Here is a 24,404-nt window from a genome sequence, read left to right as displayed (position 1 = left end):
TTGTTCTCTGGTGTAAAGATTGTGGGCACCAGGAAAAGAGTGATGATGAAGTCCCGTATGATGGTTCCCTGATAAGGGATACAGGCAATTCTCCCTATTTGGCGTCTTCTCCTTTGTACTGGATAATTAGGAACTTTGCTTGAATCCCCAAAAGATTTGCAATCCAATTAAATTGTAGGAGATGATGGACGTCTGTGGGAGAAGGGACATCACTTCCGTTTCCCCGGATGTTTGCTGTCCGGCTTCCTCAGGAGCAAGTGTGCTCCTGAGGAAGCCGGACAGCAAACATCCGGGGAAACGCGTTGAGCTATTGAAAGAAAGACCATCTCTCATCTATTCAAGTGATGTCCCTTCTCCCACAGACGTCCATCATCTCCTACAATTTAATTGGATTACAAATCTTTTGGGGATTCAAGCAAAGTTCGCCCCCCTTTGAGCCGTTACATACAGCAGACCTTCATTTACTAACTTGGAAAACTCTGTTTCTCCTGGCTAACTCCGCCCATATCCTTGAGGTTTAATTCACCTCAGTCTCATTGCAATTCTTCAGTTGTACTTCTTTACTTATTTGTTTGTAGAGCAGTGCTCTAGAAATGTATCTGCCAGCCCACTTGCGTTTAATTTGCACTGCACACGTGCGGTCATGGTCTGGTGAAGGCGGTCGCTGATCGGACGTATTGTAAAGTGATTGACAGGAAGAGTTTGGCAGAGGCAAAAGGGAGTGATGTCAAAAACATAGACATGTTGCAAAAACATTGGGGAGGTGCTGGCTACTTCGAAAAATAAAGTGATTATTGCTGGAGAAATGTGATAAATACACAGCCAAGCAGGGGAAACAGCCACATGTTGCATATGCTAACAGTTGCCTGACTGCCTCATATCCAGTCCATATCCATAATCCTGTTTCAGCCCATTATTACCCCATTCACACCAGAAATGCAGGGACAAACCCGGGAATTCAGTTCCCGGGACAAGCAGGGACATTCACATTCACAACAGAAATGTCGCTGCATTTTCTGGTGTGAGAAGGGGGCGGGAAGGAGGCCGGCATGAGGTGGGGAGGAGGCGGGGAGGAGGCGGGCAGGCGGCGGGATGGCGGCGGAGGTGGGGAGAATACTCACCCCGGTTGCTGGTCCTCCGTGCAGGCCAGGGATCCACACAGGCGGCGGCGCAAATGACGGGACAGGCTGCGGATGAAGATGAAGCAGCTCTCTGGCGTCGTCACTGCCGCCGGAGAGCTGCGTCATCATCATCCACCGGCTGTCCCGTCATTTGCGCCGCCGCCTGCATGGATCCCGTCCAGACAGCACACCGAGGACACAGCAAACCGGGTAAGTATACCCTGTACCTTTCACACCAGCCAGGTCCCCGGGTTGAACCCGGGAACAACCCTGGTACCTAGCCGGGTTGAAATTTGAATGGGGTATTAGTGTCAGATCCAGGCACTGCTGTCCTGTGGGCCGATTACAGACAATGGAGGTTATTCTGATTGACACGCCCGGCTGCGAATGGATATTTTGCATAAACATCCATTCACAGCCGATGGTGCGACACCCGCATCATTCAATGGTCGCCGACCATCGACTGATGTGGTGCGCACACGAAAATCTAAGACACTCTCAGGTGTCTTAGGCTTGCGCGTGTCCTGTGTGAGGACAAGGTGGGCCCCCGGCACCCGCGTCACTGGGGCATTAGCGTGAGAACGCCCAGCATTTTCATGCGCATCCACCGGCCCACCACCCTGCCTGCACTGTTGTGTGCCGAGCGCCTGGCGAACACTCTGTTCACCGCAGCCGCCCGCACACAGGTGCATGCACAGAAATGCGTTTGCGCAGTTAGGAAACATCACGCTCCCGTGCGAATTCGCATGGGAGCGCATGGACGTGAATAAGGTCCAATAACCACCCATAGCAATAACGGGGGGATAGACTGCAGCATGTGCTACAGTGACAACTTTGCCTAGACACAAAGGGCCTAATTCAGACCTGATCGCAGGACAAAGTTGTTCTCAAAATAGGCAAAACCCTGCTGCACTGCAGGTGGGGCAGATGTGCAGATAGACTTAGATTTAGAGGGATATGGACGTTGGGTCAACCTATATTTTGTTGACACCCTTAGGTCGACAAACCATAGGTCGACATGAAAAAGTTATTTTTAAAAGGATTTTTTTTCAAATGAAGGCGTTTTTGCATGCCCTACCATCCGCTAGGACATGGCAGGAGAATAAAATAGTGCGCAGAGGGCACCGACCATATTACTGTTTGAAGGTATTACTATGAATGTTCTATTAAAGGATTGTCCTTTTTCTGCAATCGTAAATTATTTTTTTGTCGACAGGCACCATGTTGACCAATGGCGTGACAATAGCCCCGCAGACTCCGCGGCTGTGGGGAGGCGCTGAGTAAAGTGTGGGCACCGGGGGTCTGCAGGGCTATTGTTCCACTCCTGCCTTACCCCAGTTGCTGCTTGCTGCCGCCTCTAACTGGGACACGCAGATCTACTTCTCTGCGATGACCGGTCCCGGCGCTTCTACTGGCTCAGCTCCTGCTATTATGAAAAATCTCCCTCACAAAATGTCCGCCCCCTTATAGCAGACCGTTGTTTTGGATGCAAGAGGAGGCCGCCGCCTGTCGATCATGTTATCTCTCAGCAGCTGCGTATGAAATAAACCCGTATACATCTGTTTTGCAGTCATCACTTTGACTCCTCCTGACTCATCAGTTAACGGTGCGTCTCATTACTCTGGTTAAAGAGATGGAACTTGGACAATATCAAATCAATGAGGTCTTATAAATATTAAAGAGAACACAAGAATTATTAATCTCTCCATAAGACAGCTTCAGAGACTCCAGATAAAACATCACCCAAGATATTCTAGATAATAGCCACCATACGTAGTTTGCAATATAAATTATTTCCCAAAAAATCCTGCCCGCGAAAGGACCATTTGAACTATAAATACCTGGCAAAGGGTAACATCTCCAATCAATGAAGGGTTCTAGAGAATGGAATAAGTAGCCACTAGTTCCGGGACTGAAAGCAGCGAGGAACGCTTCCTGAGCGATACAATGAAAAGTAAGTGAGAATCTTATTACGTTTCTATGGGATTGGTGATTTTCCTCGGGCTCTGACTCACCCTAACCTCCTACCGAGTTTAATCAGTATCTCAGCTGGAAGCAAATAACAGCAGGGTCTTCTAGTTGCCTGTAAAGGAATACCCGCTGTTTTCGGAAAACATTCCTGTTCTTTTAAGAAAGTTAGGTATGTCAGACTTTGCTTCTCATTTATACCTTTTTGATAACTCAATAACTGCCAATTACACAGCAGGAGCTTCTTTCAGGACCCTGCGGTTGTGTTCTACACACAACGATGTTAGAATTCCGTTTGTTCCGGTGGAGACTACTAGTAGAAATTGGCAATTGTTGTGGAGGCTACTAGAACGGTCAATTCTTTACCGCACAATTGGAGAATACAATAGTGTGTCAGAGTGCCCACAAGAAAATAAGAGGTCTATTCAACATTTTAATCCTCCGTGTTTTGGGTTGGTGGAGACTACTGTTCAATGAGAAACGAATCCTCCTTTAACCGTGATCATAACCCCTTGCTGTAGACCAGTGGTTCCCAAACTTTAATGACAGGGACGCCCTAGAATAAAAGCATTTGTTCATGGCACCCCTAGTCAAAAAGTTTTTTATGGTTACATAAAAAATTTAAGTAAGTTGTGCTTAATTGTCACCCCCACGTTCAGTTATGTGGTGGGGAACAAAGCTGTGGTTCTAATTGTCCATACATTTTATGATTGGCAGCCACCAGAACTGGTTTTGCCTATCACTTTGAGCATAAATAATTTGTTTTGGTCATGGACCCCCAACCCGAGGCACCCTTGCAAATATCCTGAGGCACCCCAGGGTTCCTAGACACACAGTTCGGGAAATGTTGCTGTAGACCCTATCCATTTAGCTCATGGGTAACAATAGCTGCTTTCAGGTAGCGTTCTCTACCTGGTCCTATATTGCTGTATTTCTGCCAATATTCTGATTTTACGTTTAACCTAGACTTGTATGCTTCTGGCAACTGTATGGAATGTGCGATTTCTTGTTGTGTGGAGCTGAACTTAGTTGGTTGGCGTAGACTTGAGCATTGAAAGATTGGAGGTGCCTTCAAAACGTTATTATGGGGCCCAATATGTTCTGTTTTTTACCCAATATCAGGGTTGCCTACCTTTGGGCAAGGGCCGGGGCAGCTGATGGGGTAGGAAAGGGGCAGGCTACAAAATAACGTGCTATGCGTCATTTGGTCCCACGGACGCCCCGCCAAGGGGGGGGTCGCAGAAGATTTTCACAATTCCAGAGGCTGGCCTACCTACCGGAGAGCCCGGGAGGGGGACCAGATTTCCGGGACCCTCCCTGCCATTCCAAGAGAAAGGCAACCATGCCCAATATTCCACAACCAATTCCTCATCATTGTTTTAGCTGGGAAATTAAACCTTTTTCTTATTGTATCAAATGACAGTTACTTAACTAAACAACACTCTTCTGTTCCTGTCATTCTTCTCTTTAGAAATTACAGCTTTCAGAGATTCTACCTTATTAGCCATTCACTTTGTCAGCCTCAAATAAAAGGATCATTTAGAGACAGAATTTCAGTTGTTTTGTGTTAATTAACATAAATGTTTGTCAGGTTTGGTATTAAGTCGCGCTTTGTCCTTATGTAAATCACTCTGGCTTTCAGTGGCTGATATCAGGACAATTCAATTATCTGAAATATATCTTCAAGAAATTAACATATTTATTCATGGATAATCAGGCCCCAAAAAACATAAGTTTTCTTTAACCCTGAAATAGTTTCCCAAAACTGAGATTTAAACACACTTTTAGCATACCTCACCACTTTGAAAGTCCCTCCCATGGCAAAAAAAGGGATGAGGCAGCAGTTGGATTGGTTGGGGCCTCATGTAGAGGGGGAAAGACCGGGACTTTGATTGAGCTATTTTTTTTTTCCGGGGTTCCAAACATGTCATAAAGATCCAAATTAAATGCTGCTTCCATGGCATCTGGTATTACACTGTCTGATCCATTGTTCAAATCACCATCCCACAGAAGACGCCACAAGTGGCAAAATGCGCTGTGATTTAATTGCGACATTTCTTCAGGTTTTTTTTTTTAATCAATTAAAAATTGTAACTTTGTAATTGTCAAGTTTTTAGATAAACTCTACAAAAATTGCTTTCACTTTCTGTTATGAGATCTATTAGCACACAGAGGAGTAATTTGGTCCGTTGAGAAGCCTCTAGTGGTCAGTGGCCGTACTTCATCTCATAGAGGTGAGGATTAGTTAGCCTTTTATATATATAGATTTTATACTAGTTACTAGCCCGTCAAAATGACCAAACTACATATCCCAAACAGCTCATCCAATCAGAGCAACACTGCAATTGCTCCTGCGTCATCTAGCTGCTGCTGGCACGTACAGCACTTTGCATCCCCCCATATAGGTGAGGAGCGGAGTTAGCCTTTTATGATATACGATTATTTTTCACATGATCATTCCGCCAGGGCTCCATGGCAATGTCGACCTCTAGAACTTATAACTTATATACGTATAACTTTTAAACTGAGCTTAATTGATGGAATATGTCAGAAGGCCCCCATACACTGTGCAACTCAGAGAAGTCGCATACAATCCCCCTTGAGCTACCCAGGACCTCCCTGGGCGGCAGGAATGCGTGCAGAACTTCTGCATGCAAAGTGTTGAATGGGATCCCTGCTCCCTGCCGACGGGAGGGTGTCCGACCCAGAGATCTTACGTGCAGCACCAATGATCTCCAGCTTCGATCCAATGTGCACTGGACCGCGCATCGGATCAGTTGTTACACACATGCTATTTGGGCCGATTTCACCCGATTTCTCGGCCTGTTCTGCCGGAATACGGTGCAATCGGGCCCAAATCACATAGTGTATGGGGGCTTTTAATCAAACGATTTTATTCTATAATTCAAAATGTGTGCCACTTGCTATCAGACCTTAACTAGGGATGGGCAGTCTGTGCCATTGCCTAAGCAAAGTGTCTAGGGATAGCACTGCCCCTGCCCCATGGCACCTGGATTTGCAGGATGCCCCAGCCTACACTACCTGGATGGCCTGGGCGTTCAGCTTTGTCTCAGTGGCTCCGCTCCCTCATCACATGACACATTTGGGGAAGAGCTGGGACAGGGCAGATAATCGCTCACAGTTATGACAAGCTTGCTGAGCGATATGTCTCCTGGGTGATTGAGGATACGGTTAGGTCTAAATTTTAGTAGGCTAAAGGACCTCGGGAAGGAGAGGGGGTGGAGAGAGGAGGAGCAAGGTCGGAAGAAAGGTCCCAAACGGACCCTCGCGGGCTCGCTTCATTCGCCACGCTTCGGTTACTAAAGGCAACCAGTGGTGGCGTGGATAGTGATGGAGAAAGCCCCCCGGAATTGCTCTTCCTCCTGGGCGTGGAAGGTTTAGCCCACTACAATTTAGCACCTACCATAGTCATATAGTCCTTTAGCCCACTACAATTTAGCATCTACCTTGAGGATACTGAGACAAGCTTCCAGCTTCCTATCAGCTGAGCTCTGTGTGTGATTGGAAATCCTGGCACTTACATCACCTAAGTCTATTCCACAGGATAGGAAACCACGGTGCGGTGAGCTGGTGGATAAGGATAAAGCTTATGGGGGGGGGGGGGGGAAGGGAATCTTAGACTGCACACCCAATATACATGAGGTGCTATCATGCAGGGAGCTTATGGGGGGGGGGGATAAGGATAAAGCTAAGGCAAATGAAATGGCACAAACAATAGGCCTACTCGAGGTAATTGGTGGGAAAGTTCTTCTGCAGATCTGACATTGTATATACTGCTCTAATATAATGCATGAGGAAATGACTACATGGCAGAACGCTAGTAGAGAGCTGATACTATCTTACAGCGCACATGGAAGAGACGCATCATGCCTTGTTTACAGCAGGGAACCCAGACATACACATTGGATAGTAAACGTATTGGGGGTCTATTTATTAGCCATTAAAGTGGGTGACAATGAATATTTATGTTCCATTTATTTATATTAATATATATATATAGTTATAATTGGTTTCATTGTGTGTAGTGTTCTTTACTTGATTGCAAGTGCAGGATCTTTAAAGAACCTTCCACAGAGAGTAGTACATTTTAGGGTGAGGTTTATGGCATTGATATTGTAACATAATTTAAATATTGAAGATTGTTATCATTTATAGATACACAATGTGGGCACATACATAACTGAAATGTCTATCTCCAATCTATCCGCAGTGCTGCAGCTCGGCTCATCTTCCTCACCAAACACACTACATCCACTTCCCCTCTCCTACAAGCCCTACACAGGCTCCCTTTCCCTTACAGAATACAATTCAAGCTTCTCACACTCACTTACAAAGCCATCACCACTCCTCTCCCACTTACATATCTGACATTATCTTCCTGTACACTCCCTACTGTCCTCTTCTCCTCGCTAATGCTCGCCGCCTCTCCTGCCAACTGATTACTTCCACTCCTACCTCCAAGACTCTTCACGTGCTGCTCCCTACCTCTGGAATTCTCTCCCTATCACCCTCAGACTCTCCACCTCCCTAAAAAGCTTCAAACGGGCTCTACAGACCCACTTCTTCACCAAACCCAGACAAATCTCACAGTAAGTTCCATTCTTACTGTGTACCCCATCTCTGTCATGCCTGTCTGTCTGCCCCTCCCCTTTATTATGTCAGCTCTCACGAGCAGGGCCCTCTTCCCTCATGTACTTTTCCTTCTCTTACAAAAACCATCTTTGATGGCACCAAATCCTGCGGTTTTCTGCCACCCTGATTCTTATTCCAGTGTCCTCTGCTGATGTAGCCATGTTTATGTACCTTGCACTTATTATTGTATTCAACTGTAATTCGCTGTTTTGCTTATTAATTTATGTACTTGTAATTGGGAGCTATGGATCCCTTGTGACGCCATAGAAATAAAGGATGATATTAATAAATCAATTTACGTAAAAGCCCCTTTCCCTAGCTTCTATTTCTGGGTCCCCAGAAGTGATTTAAGTAAATCCAAGGCCCTGGACTATACAAGACATTAGCCATGTTTCTCCACCATTAAACCAAGTTAGATGGTGTTCAGGGGCTGGTGTAAGTATATCTGGGACATTTTTCAGGGATTCATGTAGTCCAGCTCAAACAGATCTCTCTTACTGTAGTACTTGGTCATATTTTATGCCCCACCTCCCTTGTCGCACATTATACCACCAACTTCTTTCCATTGTCACATACTGTATACAGAGATGTCAAGGGCAGACAAGGGCCTGAGGGGCAGATTTATTAAGCTCGGGGAATTGATAATGTGGCTGGTACTTTATCACCGGCCAATCAGCTTCTAACTGTGAATTTACAGGCTTGGTTTGAAAAATAACAGGTAGGAGCTGATTGGCCAGTGATAAAGACCAGGCACTTTATCACTTCACCGGGCTTAATAAGTCTACCCCTGAGTGCTTGGAGGGCGTGGCTAAATATGACAGGCATGGCCATGCCCCCTTTAATTATGTGAAAAACTATTTTATGGATTGCAAACAGGGGGATTGCATTCTGCAAAGGGCCATTACGCACGTTGCTGAACCAGAAATGCCCCAGATGCCCGCTGGGCCCATCTACAAGCCCTGGCTCATGTACAGAGTACCCTCCTGATGCTCTCTACACCACTGTACATCCCCAGTTCTCTCTCCCCATGTCTTTTCTGTCCCAATAACTATTCCATTGTCAGATGCCCACTCATCCATATACACGCATGCTCCCCTTTCCCGAAAGGATTGTGCATTGTGCATCATATCACCACTATGATAGGAAATAAGGTTAGTTTGTCTGAATCGTCTTTCTACAGGCAGCCAAACTATTGCTGACCAATTACACCTACATTATTTCTATACTGACCCATTCCTTAAACCCCCTCTCTGTGTGCTTTCCAAACAACTTTTATTGTGCCTTCTGGGAACTCAGCTGTTAAACCACAGTGCTGTTAATTAACGATGAGTGAATTCTACTGATTCTAATTGATTCTAAGTGATCTGAATCAATCATTTACATGTCTGTTTTCTTGATGAAATGTTTAATTATTTATTTACAAACTGGTCGAACCACAGATGTTTCCGCATCTCCATTGGCTGAAAGTAGAATATATGGTCTGCTGAGAAAGCATGACCAGGTCTCACCAAGGGCAGCATGTGGGGTAAGACATGCCCAGTGTGGCCAGTGCATGAGCTCAACATGTTTGCCGAAGTGAGGTGCCGCCCTGCAGCTCAGATTAAATCATTCACTTGCCATCTTCCTATTGGTCTGCAGCCCCAAACTACATGGGCTGCACACACAGCACCCCTGACTGTACTAGCATCCTGGTCCCCTCTAAGATCCCCTGGAGAGGAGGACCAGGTGGCAAAAGGTCTAATGGGACCCTCTATAGCAGTGCTTCTCAACCTCGGTCCTCAGGATCCCCCAACAGTTCAGGTTTTCCAGGTCTCCACACAGAATCACAAGTGAAGTAATTAGCCCCACCTGCGGATCTATTCAAATTATTCAGTGAATAATGATTGCACCTGTGCACCTGCAGGTTAACCTGTAAAACGTGAACTGTGGGGTTCTGAGGACCGAGGTTGAGAATCACTGCTCTATAGAGTCCACACATAACGTTACATATTATCTCTGTCTTCTCTATCACGTCCTCCTGACCCCAGCCAGACCAGTATACCATATGTAGCAACTATCCTGCTGCCTTTTATTTATTATTTATTTATTACTATTAAGTATTCTTAATATGTCTTTTATAATGTACAATTAGAAGGTTCACACTGTAGCAATACCTGAATTTGTAGAGTTTAGAAGTTATATATTACTGCTATCTTCATACTTACTAATACACACGACAAAAGTGGCAGCCATTGTATTACTTAGTCCATAGTAGAAGTGCGCCCCCAGTGGTGAAATTATCAATTGCTTATTAAAACTGTTTGGCTTTATTTTAGTGTGAATGACGCTTCATCTCTCTTTTATGTACAGATGGAGCAGCTCTCATTAGAGCGGCTCCTGGCGATAGAATCCAGCCGCCGGAGTCTGACATAAAGGGGCGTGGGCGCACAAGTTGCTCGCGCGCTCAATTCTGTGAGAAGCCCTGCAGCCGGGCAGGGAAGCACCCGGTTCCCGCCCCTTTCAGAGTGGGATGGGCGAGCAAGTGAGACACTTGCACATCACCGGCCACGCCCCCTGCCAGAGCTATGGATATGTCTGGCAGAGGCTGGCTCTGGGGGAGATTCTCTAAGAATCTCCGCCCCCCTTCGCCGCCCATCGCAATCATAATTGACAGCTCTTGCGTTAAGAGCTGTCCTTTGCGGTGAGAGTCGCCGGGTCCCAGCAGGTCCCGGCGGCTCTCCTCTCCCTCCCACACCGGCGCTGCTGCTGCTGCGCCGGGCTCTCCTCCTCCCTGCACCCGGAAGAGGATCAGTGCAGGGAGGAGGTCACAGGTCCGGGCAGCACAGCTCTGTGCTGCCCGGACACAGGTGAGGGGGGAGGGGGCGATGCGGGGCGGCGGGGGGGCGGCGGGGGGTCGTTGCGTTGACCCGGCGGGGGATGCTTACAGCATCCCAAAATGCGGTAAAAACCCGATAACGTTTTTTTTTACTGCATTTCTTGTTTAGAGAATCTCCCCCTCTATCTGTATATATCACAGGAGCTGCAGAGATCTACTGACCATGTACAGTTACCCTGTAATAAACCAGCTCATGTCCTCTCTTTCTTCAGTACAATGCGTTAAGGACTGCCAAGGATATTTTGCGAAGAAGCTTAACAAAGCCATGAAGGGGGCTGGGACAGATGAGGACGTGCTAATCCGAATTCTCGTCACCAGGGCAGAGGTAAGAGGCTGTAGTCTGAGAACGGGCATTGTGCCGCTGGGAGGACGCAGAGTATTTCCACATCTGTATCTTACTGACAACATGTGTGTGCACATGAGATGTACTATTACATACATTTACACTGATTTCCCTTTATATCTGGACCTGGAATGATAGAAAATGCCTGATAGGGGCTTTTCCGTGCTTTGAAATATTTGCTTACCGTCATGAGATATATTGGGCGTAGGACCCAAATCTAATCCCAGAATGCATTTATGTCTAGTCTCTAACTGCAGTTTGTGTCCATACCGTAGGGGCCGATTTAGCCTGATTGTAGGGGAAGCGGTCATCTATTAGAATGAACTTAGGTCTACAGTCATTAGGTCGACCCCACTAGGTCGACTGGCAGGAAGGTCGACCTGAATTAAGGTCGACATGGGCCAAGGTCGACATGACTTAAGGTCAAATTTGCATAAAGGTCGACATGAGGAAGGTCGACTGGTCATAAGGTCGACATGGGTTTTTTACTGTTTTTTTATCCAAATGTCGACACAGTCGACATGGACACAGTTGGCAATGAGAATCGGACCCTCGCATCGCTCGCTTCGCTTGCGATGCTTCTGGCACGGGGCCTCGCTGCGCTCGGCACACTATTTTATTCTCCCACCACGCCCTAGTGGATGGTAGGGCATGAAATACCGCCTGTCGGCACATGTCGGCTCAAAAAACAGTGAAAAACCCATGTCGACCTTATGACCAGTCGACCTTCCTCATGTCGACCTTTATGCAAATTCGACCTTAAGTCATGTCGACCTTGGCCTATGTCGACCTTAAGTCAGGTCGACCTTCCTGCCAGTCGACCTAGTGGGGTCGACCTAATGACTGTAGACCTAAGTTCATTCTAATAGACGACCGCTTCCCATTGTAGGGCTGCGAATTTGTAGCCCTGGTGATTATCTGAGAACCGCGCATGCAGACGGTCAGCTGTGTACATGCGGGAGCCCTCCTTGCAGCCACAACCAGTGATGGCCTGTAGTCGCAGGCTGAATGCTGGCTGATTGACAGCCAGCCAGTGTTTGTGGGTGGCACCCCAACATTTTCTGCGGGACTTACAAAAACGCTGGTGGGAGAGGGCAGCCAGTTCAGTGAGACATGGGGGACAGGGCCACTGACAGGGCGGGATGGGGGAGGGGCGGCCAGTGGATGTCAGTGTGGGGGCATGGCCAATGCACTTGCCCCCTCATGGCCACGCCCCACCGTGCAATTCCGGTATTTCAGGCATTGCACAGCGGGGGGTGGGGCTACAAAGACACCATGTGGGGTGGGGGGTGTCGTGGGAGGGCTTCCTGACATATGTTTACACAGATACCTTAAAAGTTTACTGCGTCCCCTCGCATGGCTCTTTGCGGTCACCAAGTTTCGAGCCTTATATTCCCCCTCCGTGTCCACTGGGATGGTAAAATATGAAGTTTGTTAAAAAAAATCATGAAAAACTTGCATAGACTTGTTTCCTGTGACGACTATGTTCATGTCAAACTTTTGCTTGTGTTGACCTTCTGTCAATGTGGGCCTAGAGCATTGCGACCATTTTTTGGTGGAGGGGGAGCTGCAGCACATTTCATCATTCAAATTGGGGATCCACACCAACTGCCATTGAGTCAGATTGGAATGGCAGTTGGTGGCAGTTGGTGTGGCTCCCCTATTTGAATTTTGAACTGTGCCACCACCCCTCCTCTGGAGCCGCCACTGTTCAAGTATAATAAATGAATAAAAATTAATCAAAATAAAAGTTAATACATTCCGTTAAAAATATTCACAAGTGTTATGGCACACCGATTTAGAAATTCATTAATATACAAATAGACGTATTCATAATTGCTTATACATTTCAGTGTGTGTTCCGTTAACGTGTTTGAAATTCATTTAAAAAAACTGTTGGGTATTAAAACTAGAGAGAAACATTCAATATTCTATGAATTTCAATATTTCAATTTAGGTTGTCTGTAAATCAATGCGCAAATATCAGATCAAATAAACAAAGTAACATGTCATTTCCAGAGAAAACGTTACAATGTATTGTATTTTCTTAAACAATGAAACCATTGAACAAATACTTACATACTAAAAGATTTGAGAATGATTCCAAAGAACGATTCTGCAATTATGACAATTCTGCAATTTTCCTATGAACGGAATAACGCTTATAATTCTATCTTACTTCAGTAGCAGAGCCTGTAATGTTACGCAAAAACATAAATCACCAATCAATCAGATAAATACAGAAAATACCAAATATTTCTTCTGTGTCCAATATTTAGAGACTTCTGTATGCCGTTGTGTAATACAGAATTCTTGGGTGTGTTTTGATAGTATCCTGATGTTATTGCATGTAGGCAGCACCAGACTTTGGAATCTGGAATATCAGCGAAATTACCTACACTCTGCAAATCGAAGGGGGCAAATGTGAGGCCCAGTGGGACTGGCTTTGCTGAGTTTGTGTGTTGTCTCATTACACAGCTTAGATACACATGCACACTGCACATCTCACTGCTACGGCAGACAATGGAATCACAAATTGCAAACAAATACCTATTAGCATAGATTGTCATGGGAAATCTAACTGTGTCATAGCATTTTCCCCGGTAATAAGCCGTATCATTTTTGCATGTCTCTGTGTTTATGACAAATAAACAATAGGATGTGTAAACCAATTCATCATCATTACAGCCAGCCTTACATTACACTTGAGGTATGGGCTCAGGCATAAATAAATCGGAGACAATTTATGTTATAGTTGAAATAAGCAGATATATATATAATATATACACTGTCTGAGCTTGGAGGCCAATTATTCTGAAAGGTGAGATAAATGGGTTATAAATGTTCTTGGAAATTATATATATACAAACACACACACACGCACAAAACATACTTACAGTATCAACCTCATGTTCGGATGGTTTTTGTTTTTATTTTATTTCCTTCACTAAAATTGTCACTGCCCGGTTCCCTTTTGTCGTAGACTAATCTCCTCCATGCTATTTCTGATCAGCAGCCACCAGCCTTGGTTAGGGGACAAAGGTACAGTAAGGATGTAGGAGAGGGGTCGGAGGAAAACACAGGGAGATGTGTACACATGGGGAGGAGGTCAGAGGTACATGTGGGGATTGGAGAACATAATCACACCTGGGGGGGGGATGCAGTTGAAATCCCGGTGGTTGGAATCCCTGCGGTTGAAATCCCGACGCCGAGATCCCGACCGCCGAAATCCACGACACCCATAGAGGGAGAATAAATTAGTGTGCTGAGTGTAGCGAGGCACCGGGCCCGTTGCGTGACGAGCGCAGTGAGCCTGCAAGGGGGGCGGTCCATGTCCCCCCCTTGTTGGGATTTCGGCGGTCAGGATTCCGGCGTCGGGATTTTGCCCGCCGGGATTCCGACCACCGGGATTTCAAACCAATCCCACCGTATGAGGCAAAGGCACCCATGTGGTTAAAGGCACACTTGGTAAAGCAAAGGGCAGAGGTACATAGGGTGAGGGGAGATGGTTGGTGTACATGGGAAGGCAGAGCAACTCATGAGCAGGGGGGGTCAGTGGCATGCTTGGAGAGGCAAGGGACAGAGGGAGATATAGGGAGGCAGAGGCCACCGGTACTTGTGGGGAGGAGGATCAGAGGCAATCTTGGTGAAGCAGGGTACAATGGAGGGGGAGATAATAGGTGCACATGCGGAGGTAGGAGGCACTCATGGGGAGGGGGGTCAGTGGCATGTTTGGGGAGACAGAGGACAGAGGCATTGCCTATATTACTGATAAATAACCCATAGAAACAGGTGAAGGAGGAGCTATGATCCCCTTCTATGAAAGCACAGCTACTGCATTACCATTGACCATTGTGTGCTGTGTAGACCACTGTCATTCTTCTGACATTGTCACTCTTACTAAATCGTCACTGTTCAGCTCCCTTTTGCCATATGCTAATGTTCCATGCATCTAAGCCTTCCTCAACAAATGTTCTTTAACATTGTTAAAACTACATTAAAACCCATCCCGTGTATCTCTAGATTAGCTAGAAGGAACACAAAGACAAAGGGCCTTATTCTGGTCTGTGCGGCCGGAGCCGAATATGCGGCCAGGACCGTGCGTCCTAAACCCCGCCTTCCATACGGATCGCTCACTCCGTCCGAATGCGGTAAGCCGTTGACCGCACGGAGCACGAGTGGATTTCTCATATATACACCTCCTCCATCTCTGGGAACCTCCCCCATCATTCGATGGTCGCAGACCATCGAATGCAGGACCGAGTAGTCAGGCAGCTCCCGCGAGCTCAGACCACTCGGGCATTTCTCCGTGCAAAAGCAGGGATCTGGGCGGGCAGCTGACATCCGGCAATGTCATATGTCCGCCCCCTACACGTGCGTCACGGCAGCATTACCATACGTACGCCCAGCGTTTTCATGGGAACGCCCATGAAACACGGGGCGTATGCATATGTTAATGAGGCCAAACAGCCCTTCACGCCCCTCTCCTCCCCCTGTTCGTAGTGTAAACAATTCATGCGGAATTTGGACGTATGTCCCTTTCGCACATGCGCAGATATGCCTCTGCACATGCGCAAACACAAAACATCGGCGGAACGAAGGCACGCGGACATATCCGCACCAACCAGAATAAGGGCCAAAGAGACGTTTACGCAGAACTAAGTTTTGACTTGAAATAGTGACATCACTACGTTATCCTGCTCCTTCCATCACATCACACTAGGATTATTATATCAAAGTGTTCTTAAAATGTTTTTGATGGAGCCACTGTACAATTTCTTGCCACATTCCAAGAAAATTGCTTTCATATCTGAGATATACAGACATCCGTTGGAGCCCTTCATAACCGTTGCTGTTTCCTTTTTTTATAGCGATGCTTATTTGTTCTCTGTTCTCTTCAGAGAAAATAAATATATACTTTTTTGTATTGTATTTGTCTTTTCTACTTGTCCAATATAAAATACAACCAGGAGCGGTGTATTGAAGTAAAGTGTTAACCAATCTACTTAGCTCTATTCTTAGCAATACATTTCCCTTGTTTCAGAAGCTATACTGTTAGGTCATAGCGCAGTACATAGGGACCGATTCAGGTTTGATTATTGGGCTGCGAGTTTTCGGAGCCCAGCGATCAGAAAAATGTGGCTTTCCCGCCCATGTGCATGGCTGCTAATGCGATCGCAGCCGTGCACATGAGGGGAAAACCATTTGTAATAAATAAATCATGATTGAATGGTTTTCCACTCAGGACTTATTCGGTGCTGCGGTGGCCGTGGGGAGAAGGAGGCTGCTGCTGATGTCAGCGGCGCATCCTCCCAACAGCCGAAGAACTCCTGCGGTTTCTGGACAACTCCACAAAAAACACTGACATTACGCCACCAAAGGCCGGTGCCTGTCAATCAAGTTGTGTGCCGCAAATATACAGATGCTGGTAACTGATGGTGGTGGCAGGTACGCAATCAGGAATTTTGGGGCCATGGACTCATTTCCAGTCCGGGCCCCACCCTTCCTCACTTGATTTACCGTAACCCGGCTCCTGCTCCCCCATCTCCTCTTCCGCTGAGCTGCAGCACGGAGGTCCTGGAGCGCACCTTCTTCAACTCAGGATGCCGGCGGCCAATTAAAATGCAGCACTGGCTGTTGAGTCAATCAGAGCTTGTCTACCCACAACCTGTCGTATTCAAATTTTTATAAAAATATTAATTAATACGCCATCGAAAGAATATGCCTTGAATTTACATTACTCCGTTGTAATTTATTTCTATTTACTATCAAGATCCGAACGTATACTAGGCGCATTCTAGTACAACTTGTAAAAAAATACTCAAGAAATCTTCTGCGAGCGCTGGAGAAACCAATCAGTGGTCGCCGACCATTGATTGATTTCTCCCCAGCACCCGAGGCTGCGAAAGAACGACTATGCAAATTTAGGCGCACCCACCGGGGTTTGGCGCGGAGGCCATCTCTGCTGGTGACGTTTAGTCTACACACAACGTTGCAAAATTCTCAGCGCTGCATGTGGACCAGAATAAGGTCCTACAGATGGATACACACTATAAGATTATCTTTACAATTTGTTTGGTTGGAATGGGAATTTGGGAATGCCTGGGAACAAATTGCAATCAAACATTTGCTTGTAAAAGCTGTAAAATGGAAAAAAAATACCCGATTTTCACTAACAGCCAGTGAGATTGGAAAGATAATTTTATAGTGTGTATCCAGCTTTATGCTAAGTACACACCAGAACGATCATGATCATGAGACGATCGTACGATCTATGTTGGCGCACACAATCTGCATACGATCCATTCACGATCCGATCACGATCTGTATCCAGTTGAATGGATCTTTTACAGATCCTGACTGCAGCAGGTAGAATCTCTAAAAGGACCGAATGACTAGCGAGGACGCGAATCGGATCTGAATCAGATCTAAAGCATGCCCAATTTATATACAATTGGTTGAGATTGCATCAAGAGAAAAAAGACTAACATACGTTAGTGTAGAGCGCTGTGCCAGAGTATATTTTGTCAAACAAGCTGCTGCTTAAAGGGAGTAGTCAATTCCCAAATGGAAAAAATAGAAAAAGAAGAAGGAAGCAGCGCTTATAGTATGAACCCAATCCATTTGCCCCAAAGGAGATACTTACACCTATTGAAGGATCCATCTTGCCTGCTGATTTATCTGATCACGATTGCTACATCCCCTGAAGTCTCTTGCCGTTATCTATGGAAACCTGTCACTCGCAGCAGTGAGGACTCCCGAGCTGGCTAATTCCAACTGTGCCATCGGTTGAGTCCGTTCTTCAACAACCACAGGATACCATTCACAGGCTAATACGGACTCCATTTCCACCCTCTTCACTATCAAGATCAGAGCAGGACTTATCACTTCCCATGAACTGGTGAATATCTCTATTGGGTCCAATCACTAAATCTTTTTATCAATTGTACTTTTATTGTGTATTTTATTATGTTTTCTTAATTAATCCCACTTTATGTAATTCATACTATAAGCGCTGCTTCCTTCTTCTTTTTCTGAGATTGCATCAAAATTGGGGGGAATTGAGGGACAACACCAAATGACTGCCTTGCCCCTGGCGCCGGAGGCTGGGCGACCCCCTGCTGCCAACATACCTGTTGGCAGCTATTTGCCTGGCGGCGGGAAGCGATGATGACTTTGAAAAGACTTACCAGACGCTGATTGGCTGAATTTAGCCAATCAGCGTCCGGCAAGTCTTTTCAAAACCTGCTTCCCGCCCACTGCCCGGCACATAGTGCTAGGAGACAAAGTAAAAGCTGCCGCTATACCAGTCCCCGGACCCCCGCTGCCTGTCCCAGGACCCCCGCTGCCCGGATCTCACAGCGCCCCCCCATGCAGCGCCCGGTGCGCCTGACCCCCCAGCCCCATCCTAGTTACGGCCCTGCAGTATGTGAAATTTGGATGACAGTGACCATTGCTTGTGTCATCAACATTATACAGCTCACAAGGGCTCTGCGGCCAGCACGGTAACAAATATTACAATGTTTGGTTGCATTTTATTTGACGTGTTGGACAGAACAAAAGGAATAATATTATTTTCTGAAAATAAAAAGTTTATGGAGAGTTTATGTCGCACAGTTTACGCCTCCAAAAAAGTGTACATAAGACCCTATGGTTCTGTACTAGCCTGGTGACATCATCCTGGTGACATCATTCTGGTGTGACATCTGCATGCCATAAATTATTTCATTTAGGAATCTCCTGTCCCAACTTTATGTTTCGTATTTATGTGAGCGTTTACCTATTCTTAACACAGTTTAGCCTTTGTCAACCTTACAAAAATACAAATGAGAAACCTCTCTGCACCTTCCATATTATTATTTATTTACAATTACTCTTCCTCCCAGCTAACAGCCCAGCATACGGTACCCTATTAACCTCTGTTAACATTTCCCTCTTATTGGCTATTTAATTTAATGTGACATTAGACAGCAAACATAACCTTCCACCGTGTCTGACGGCCAGATTTTAAATTAGCCACAGCCCCAAGGGTCCCTGACGTGTCGCTACGCTGTGGCTATTTGCTATTCCCGGTTATATATGCGGCAAAAGATGAGAGTCAGTGTGGACAGCGGTGCTGCAATAGCAGAGATATTGCTACATGATAAATAGTGTAAGGCGGTGAAGGCGCTGCTTTTCCTCTGCGCCCATAGAGTCCGTTTTGTTAGCAATAGGCCTGAGTCAAGTTGTTACCCGGCAAGATCTAGCGGCTTTTGACAAATTGTGCGCAGGCCATGGGGCTGTGTACACACCATTCAGTACTTATGTTGGGTACACACAAAGCAATATGTACCCAGGGTGACCTCATTAGCGACAGGGACCCGGGTGGGGGAGGGAATCCGGAAGCCGGCATCGGCAAGTGCATGGCAGTGACGTAGTTGGGAGAGGGGGCATTGCAGCATTCTGCCACGTGGCCCTCGCTTGCGATGTCCTCCGCCGTCATTTATGTACAGACAATCGAGAATGTTGCTGTAGCAAGTGTTGTACAAAGCTATTTGTATTCCATGTAATGTGCCACTATGTGCAGATGTCTATTGTACATATTTTGCTATTTATTTATTTATTAACAGTTTCTTATATAGCGCATACATATTCTGCAGCGCTGTACAGAGAACATTACCAGTTATTTATACAGCGCACACATATTCCGCAGCGCTGTACAGAGAATATTTGAACAGTCACATCAGTCCCTGCCCCATTGGAGCTTACAATCTATATTCCCTACCACATGTACACGCACACACAGACATTCTAGGGTTAATTTGTTGGGAGCCAATTAACCTACCAGTATATTTGTGGGAGGAAACCGGAGTACCCGGAGGAAACCCACGCGAACACGGGGAGAATATACAAACTCCGCACAGTTAGAGCCATGGTGGTAATCGAACCCATGACCTCAGTAATTTGAGGCGTTAATGCTAACCATTACACCATTCGTACTGCCCCATAGGGGGAGATTCTTTAAGCTAAAAATGCGGTAAAAACCCCGTTATCGGGGTTTTTACCGCATTTTGGGATGCTGTAAGCATCCCCCGCCGGGTTACTGCGGTGGGGGCATCGCCAGAAAAATCTGGTGATGCCCCATAGAAGCCTTTGGGCTTCTATTGCAACCCTCCACAGCCCCGCACGGACCCCCCACCGCCCCGCACAGACCCCCGCCGCCCCGCCTCTCCCCTCTCACCTGTGTCCGGGCAGTACAGAGCTGTGCTGCCCGGACCTGTGACCTCCTCCCTGTACTGATCCTCTTCCGGGTACAGGGAGGAGGAGAGCCCGGCGCAGCAGCAGCGCCGGGTAAGGGAGGGAGGGGAGAGCCGCCAAGTCCCCATGGGACCCGCTGACTCTATCGCAAAGGACAGCTCTTAACGCAAGAGCTGTCCTTTGGCATAATTATCGCATATGTTAGTGCATATACGATAATTATGAATGCGAAGTGCGGCGATAGGGGGCGGAGCTGGGGTGCGGATGTTAGAGCATCCCCCCCATAATCTGCTATGGGATGATGGCTAATTTCATGCAATAAAAAATAATATGCTCATCCTATCTCATAGGCAAACTCAAGGGGGGGGGGGGTTACAGTTGCCCAGAAATGCCCACCCGTCCCCAGCCACCCAAATTCGTATATGCATCCACTCGCATGCTGCCACATGGGAGAGAAGTTATTCGATGGTCGCTCACCATCAAATGATTTTTTTTACCCCTTTGTTAATAAAAGTCACCCTAGAATGACTTATTGTGGCCGGAGATGGCAGAATTTGGGGCGGGCACTGGCGCCATGTGACCTCCGCCAGAGGTCAGGATCTCCGTCACAGGTCATGCAGCCGGCCAGTCTCGGAGATGAACTGATACAGTATCCCATACTTGCCTACTTTTTAATTCTCCTCTCCTGGAAAAGCCCAGAGAGGAGACCAGACTGCAGCATGTCAGGGGGTGGGACGGGGAGGACGTCACCAAGCCCCCCCCCCCCCCCCATAGCACGCAAAGGAGGCAATTTGCGGGTCCGTGGATTGTGGTGGAGCAGGGAAGGGGGGTACGGGGAACAGCGTGGCCGATGAGGGAGACTTGCCCACCTTCCCGGGGGGCTGGAAGGGGGACCTGATTTTCAGGAGCCTCTCGGCCATTCCGGGAGGGTAGGTCACTCGGGCTGTTTCACACCTGTTTGCACAGCTTTCGGAACCCAGTAATCAGGTATACACCGCACCTCCAGAGTGAAACTCCGCCCTCTGTGAATGGCTGAGTGAGCACGGCTTGCAAAAAATATCTGGATCGTCGATTAGCTGCGAAACCATTCACAAGCCGCTGACCATCGAATGATTTTCCAGTGTGCGCAGTCTGTGCGTAGCCCAGGACTTGGTGGCTGTGATAGAAACAGGCTGATCAGGGCTGGAGCTGACATCACATGACTTCCCCTCAAGCGCCTGGACACGCCTGCATTTTCCCTGACACTCCCAGAAATCAGCCGGTCACCACCCCCAAACAAAGCTATCTGTCAATCACCTTACAAATGGCTAGCGATTTAAAAAAATAACAGGCTTTCACCGTGGGACGGCCTCGCACATGCATACTACGAGTCGTACGCACAGTCTATTGATAATCATCTGGCCTGCAAATTTGCAGCCCCGCGATCAGTTCTGAATCAGGCCCTTCTGCTGCATTACCATATTAGCAAACTGCTCAATTTATATTGTCCTTAGATTAGGAACTAGCGAGACTAGAGTCAGATCAGTTAGATGTTTGTATTAGTGCCACCGCTTCTGCCTTTATGTAAGAAGCAACTCCAACCGCGTATCAATAAGGTCCACTGTGATCATTGCGCCTGCATATGACCGAAGTACTGCAATAAACGTACCATCGGCAATCTTTATGCCATAACACTTTAATAACTTATCTAACTTATCTAACTTAACACTACAAATAAAGAGACAGACACAAGTGCTGGCGTTTCAAATAATGAATGTCAAATTTATTAATTGACAACTATATATATTAATCTATAGAAGAGGGTGGCGGCCCTAAAGAACGGTCATAGAGAAAAGGAGGGGTAAGATGACATCACACCATTCATACATCATTGGTGTTCAACTCTCCCACGCTACCCACTCGGGCAAGTGGTGCATCCCACCCCTGTCCAAGGGGCATGGGCTACAAGCGTATCATTGACGGGAGAGCGCACCCCACTATCCTCATAACACTTCATTTGAACAAGGACCGTTCTTTACCGCCGCCAAGAAAGGATAGAAAAATAGGGAGGGAGGGTGGGGAAAACCGGACCAGAGTGCAGATCACCTGACCTCTGGCTATTCCTACAACAGGAAACTCCTCCCTACTCCCTAATTGGCTATAGCTGCAGCATCATAGCCTAAACCTAAACCACAACCAAAGTGCAGGCATCTCAGACTCCTTCGGTAGTTTATGTCACCTCCAGCTTATTCAGCCATCGGTTTTCTTAAACGTACCATCGGCAATCTTTATGCCATAACACTTTAATAACTTATCTAACTTATCTAACTTAACACTACAAATAAAGAGACAGACACAAGTGCTGGAGTTTCAAATAATGAATGTCAAATTTATTAATTGACAACTATATATATTAATCTATAGAAGAGGGTGGCGGCCCTAAAGAACGGTCATAGAGAAAAGGAGGGGTAAGATGACATCACACCATTCATACATCATTGGTGTTCAACTCTCCCACGCTACCCACTCGGGCAAGTGGTGCATCCCACCCCTGTCCAAGGGGCATGGGCTACAAGCGTATCATTGACGGGAGAGCGCACCCCACTATCCTCATAACACTTCATTTGAACAAGGACCGTTCTTTACCGCCACAAGCCAAGCCTTAGGCTGCAGCACCGCCACCCTAAACGCTCAGCACTTACTAAACAACAACATCAACTAAAACCTCTAAACAAATCGTCCAGGAATATGGCCATTCCCTCAGGACTCAGATGGACACCGTCCGGCCTATACAGGGAACCCCGCTTATAGGTGATGGAGTCATGCCTGATGACTCCACCCCTATTAGCCAACAGGTATCGCTGCACCGCAGCATTGACCTTCCTCCGTGCGCTATCCAAGCGGGGCCCTGACCTAGCATTCCTCCAGACTCGCCTAGGAATCATTGAGGACCAAATCAGTTGGCAGCAAGGGAGCGCTTGAGCCACAATATGCAGGTCCCTGATGATAATAGACCTGAGTTCTAAGGCGGTGCATTGGCCTAGATCGTTTCCGCCCAGGTGCAAAAATTAGCACCTCAGGGACTCCGAAGTCCCGCACCGACCTCAGCAAAAGGCCCCGTAGCGCTCCCCAACGCATGCCTCGCACACCCAACCATCGCACTTTCTGAGCTTTCACTCGCATACTCTCATTCAAACTGCCACACGCCATTGATGCCCAGTGGACAAAAGAGTGTCCCATCACCCACACCGTCTTGGAGTCCCTGCGACCTGAAAGATGTAAACAGGTTAGGACACATGCCATCCAAATCACACCTCACTTAACAGACCAACCACACCGGAGAAGGCAAAGATAAAGAAACCGTAACCGACCAGACCTTGAGGCACACTGCACAGAAAACCCCCGGAGTAAACTAACCAGGACGCCATGTCAGATTGGAATTAAGCCGAATTGTGCCCCCGGGGGAAAGTGGACCACCTCAAGACTCCCGCTAAAGTGAGACGAGTACTTATGCGTCCAGTCGGTTACAGTCTTGCAGATGGAGAGACAGGCCAGGCCGAATGTATCTGCGGAACGCTGCCGAGCGCCATCGACCCAAAGACTGTATCTCTGCGTCGGATTGACCCCCAGCAGCAGCAGATGTGGCCGCCCCGATCCGAAAGGAGTGTGTACCAAACTCCCGCGGATCCAGGCCAAGAGATCCCAGGGCACGTTGCAAAACATGGCAGAACTGGTATTTTGTCAATGAAGAGCCGTCTTCATGCATTAACCATGCCCCAGGGCGGTCAGGACGCAGCAGGGCGTAGGCGCTTGCCATCACCACTGGGCAAATCCCTTCCACCGGGCACGGTTGCAGTGACAGCCATTGGCCTCTCCCAGTCTGATCCGTCTTGGAACGTCTTACCCGGCACCAAACCAAATCGCCCTGTATCAATACATCCTCTAACAACAGAGGAGAAGGTCGATGCCTCGACGGGGCTACCAGCTCGCCGACCCTGAAAGCTCCATGGAATGCCATGGCATATGCCAAGCGAAACAGTCGGACCTCATATTCAGAGTGACATACATCCCAAACCGCCCCCAATAAGGGAGGCAGCAGGGACACGTCAATGGGCCTTCTGCTATCTGGAGCCACAGGGGAAGCGCGCCGCCAGCCCCTCAGGGCCCGAGACACAAGAAAAGACCGTCCGGGGTCCGATCTCCCATACAGCGATGAGAAGAACGACAC

At 47.3% G+C, this 24,404-nt stretch overlaps 1 protein-coding gene across 1 annotated transcript in view; it reads left to right on the top strand.

Moving 5' to 3' along the window:
* Positions 1-24,404, top strand: part of THSD7A (thrombospondin type 1 domain containing 7A) — a 367,288-nt gene that overhangs the window by 89,354 nt on the left and 253,530 nt on the right. The window contains exon 2 of the mRNA XM_083186796.1: positions 10,830-10,942. The gene's annotated coding sequence lies outside the window, so the exon portion shown is untranslated. The remainder of the gene's footprint in view (positions 1-10,829; positions 10,943-24,404) is intronic.

Source organism: Crinia signifera, chromosome 5 (assembly GCF_055691185.1).
Source record: "Crinia signifera chromosome 5, ASM5569118v1, whole genome shotgun sequence".
NCBI lineage: Eukaryota > Metazoa > Chordata > Amphibia > Anura > Myobatrachidae > Crinia > Crinia signifera.
This window is presented reverse-complemented; position numbering and strand designations above follow the sequence as displayed.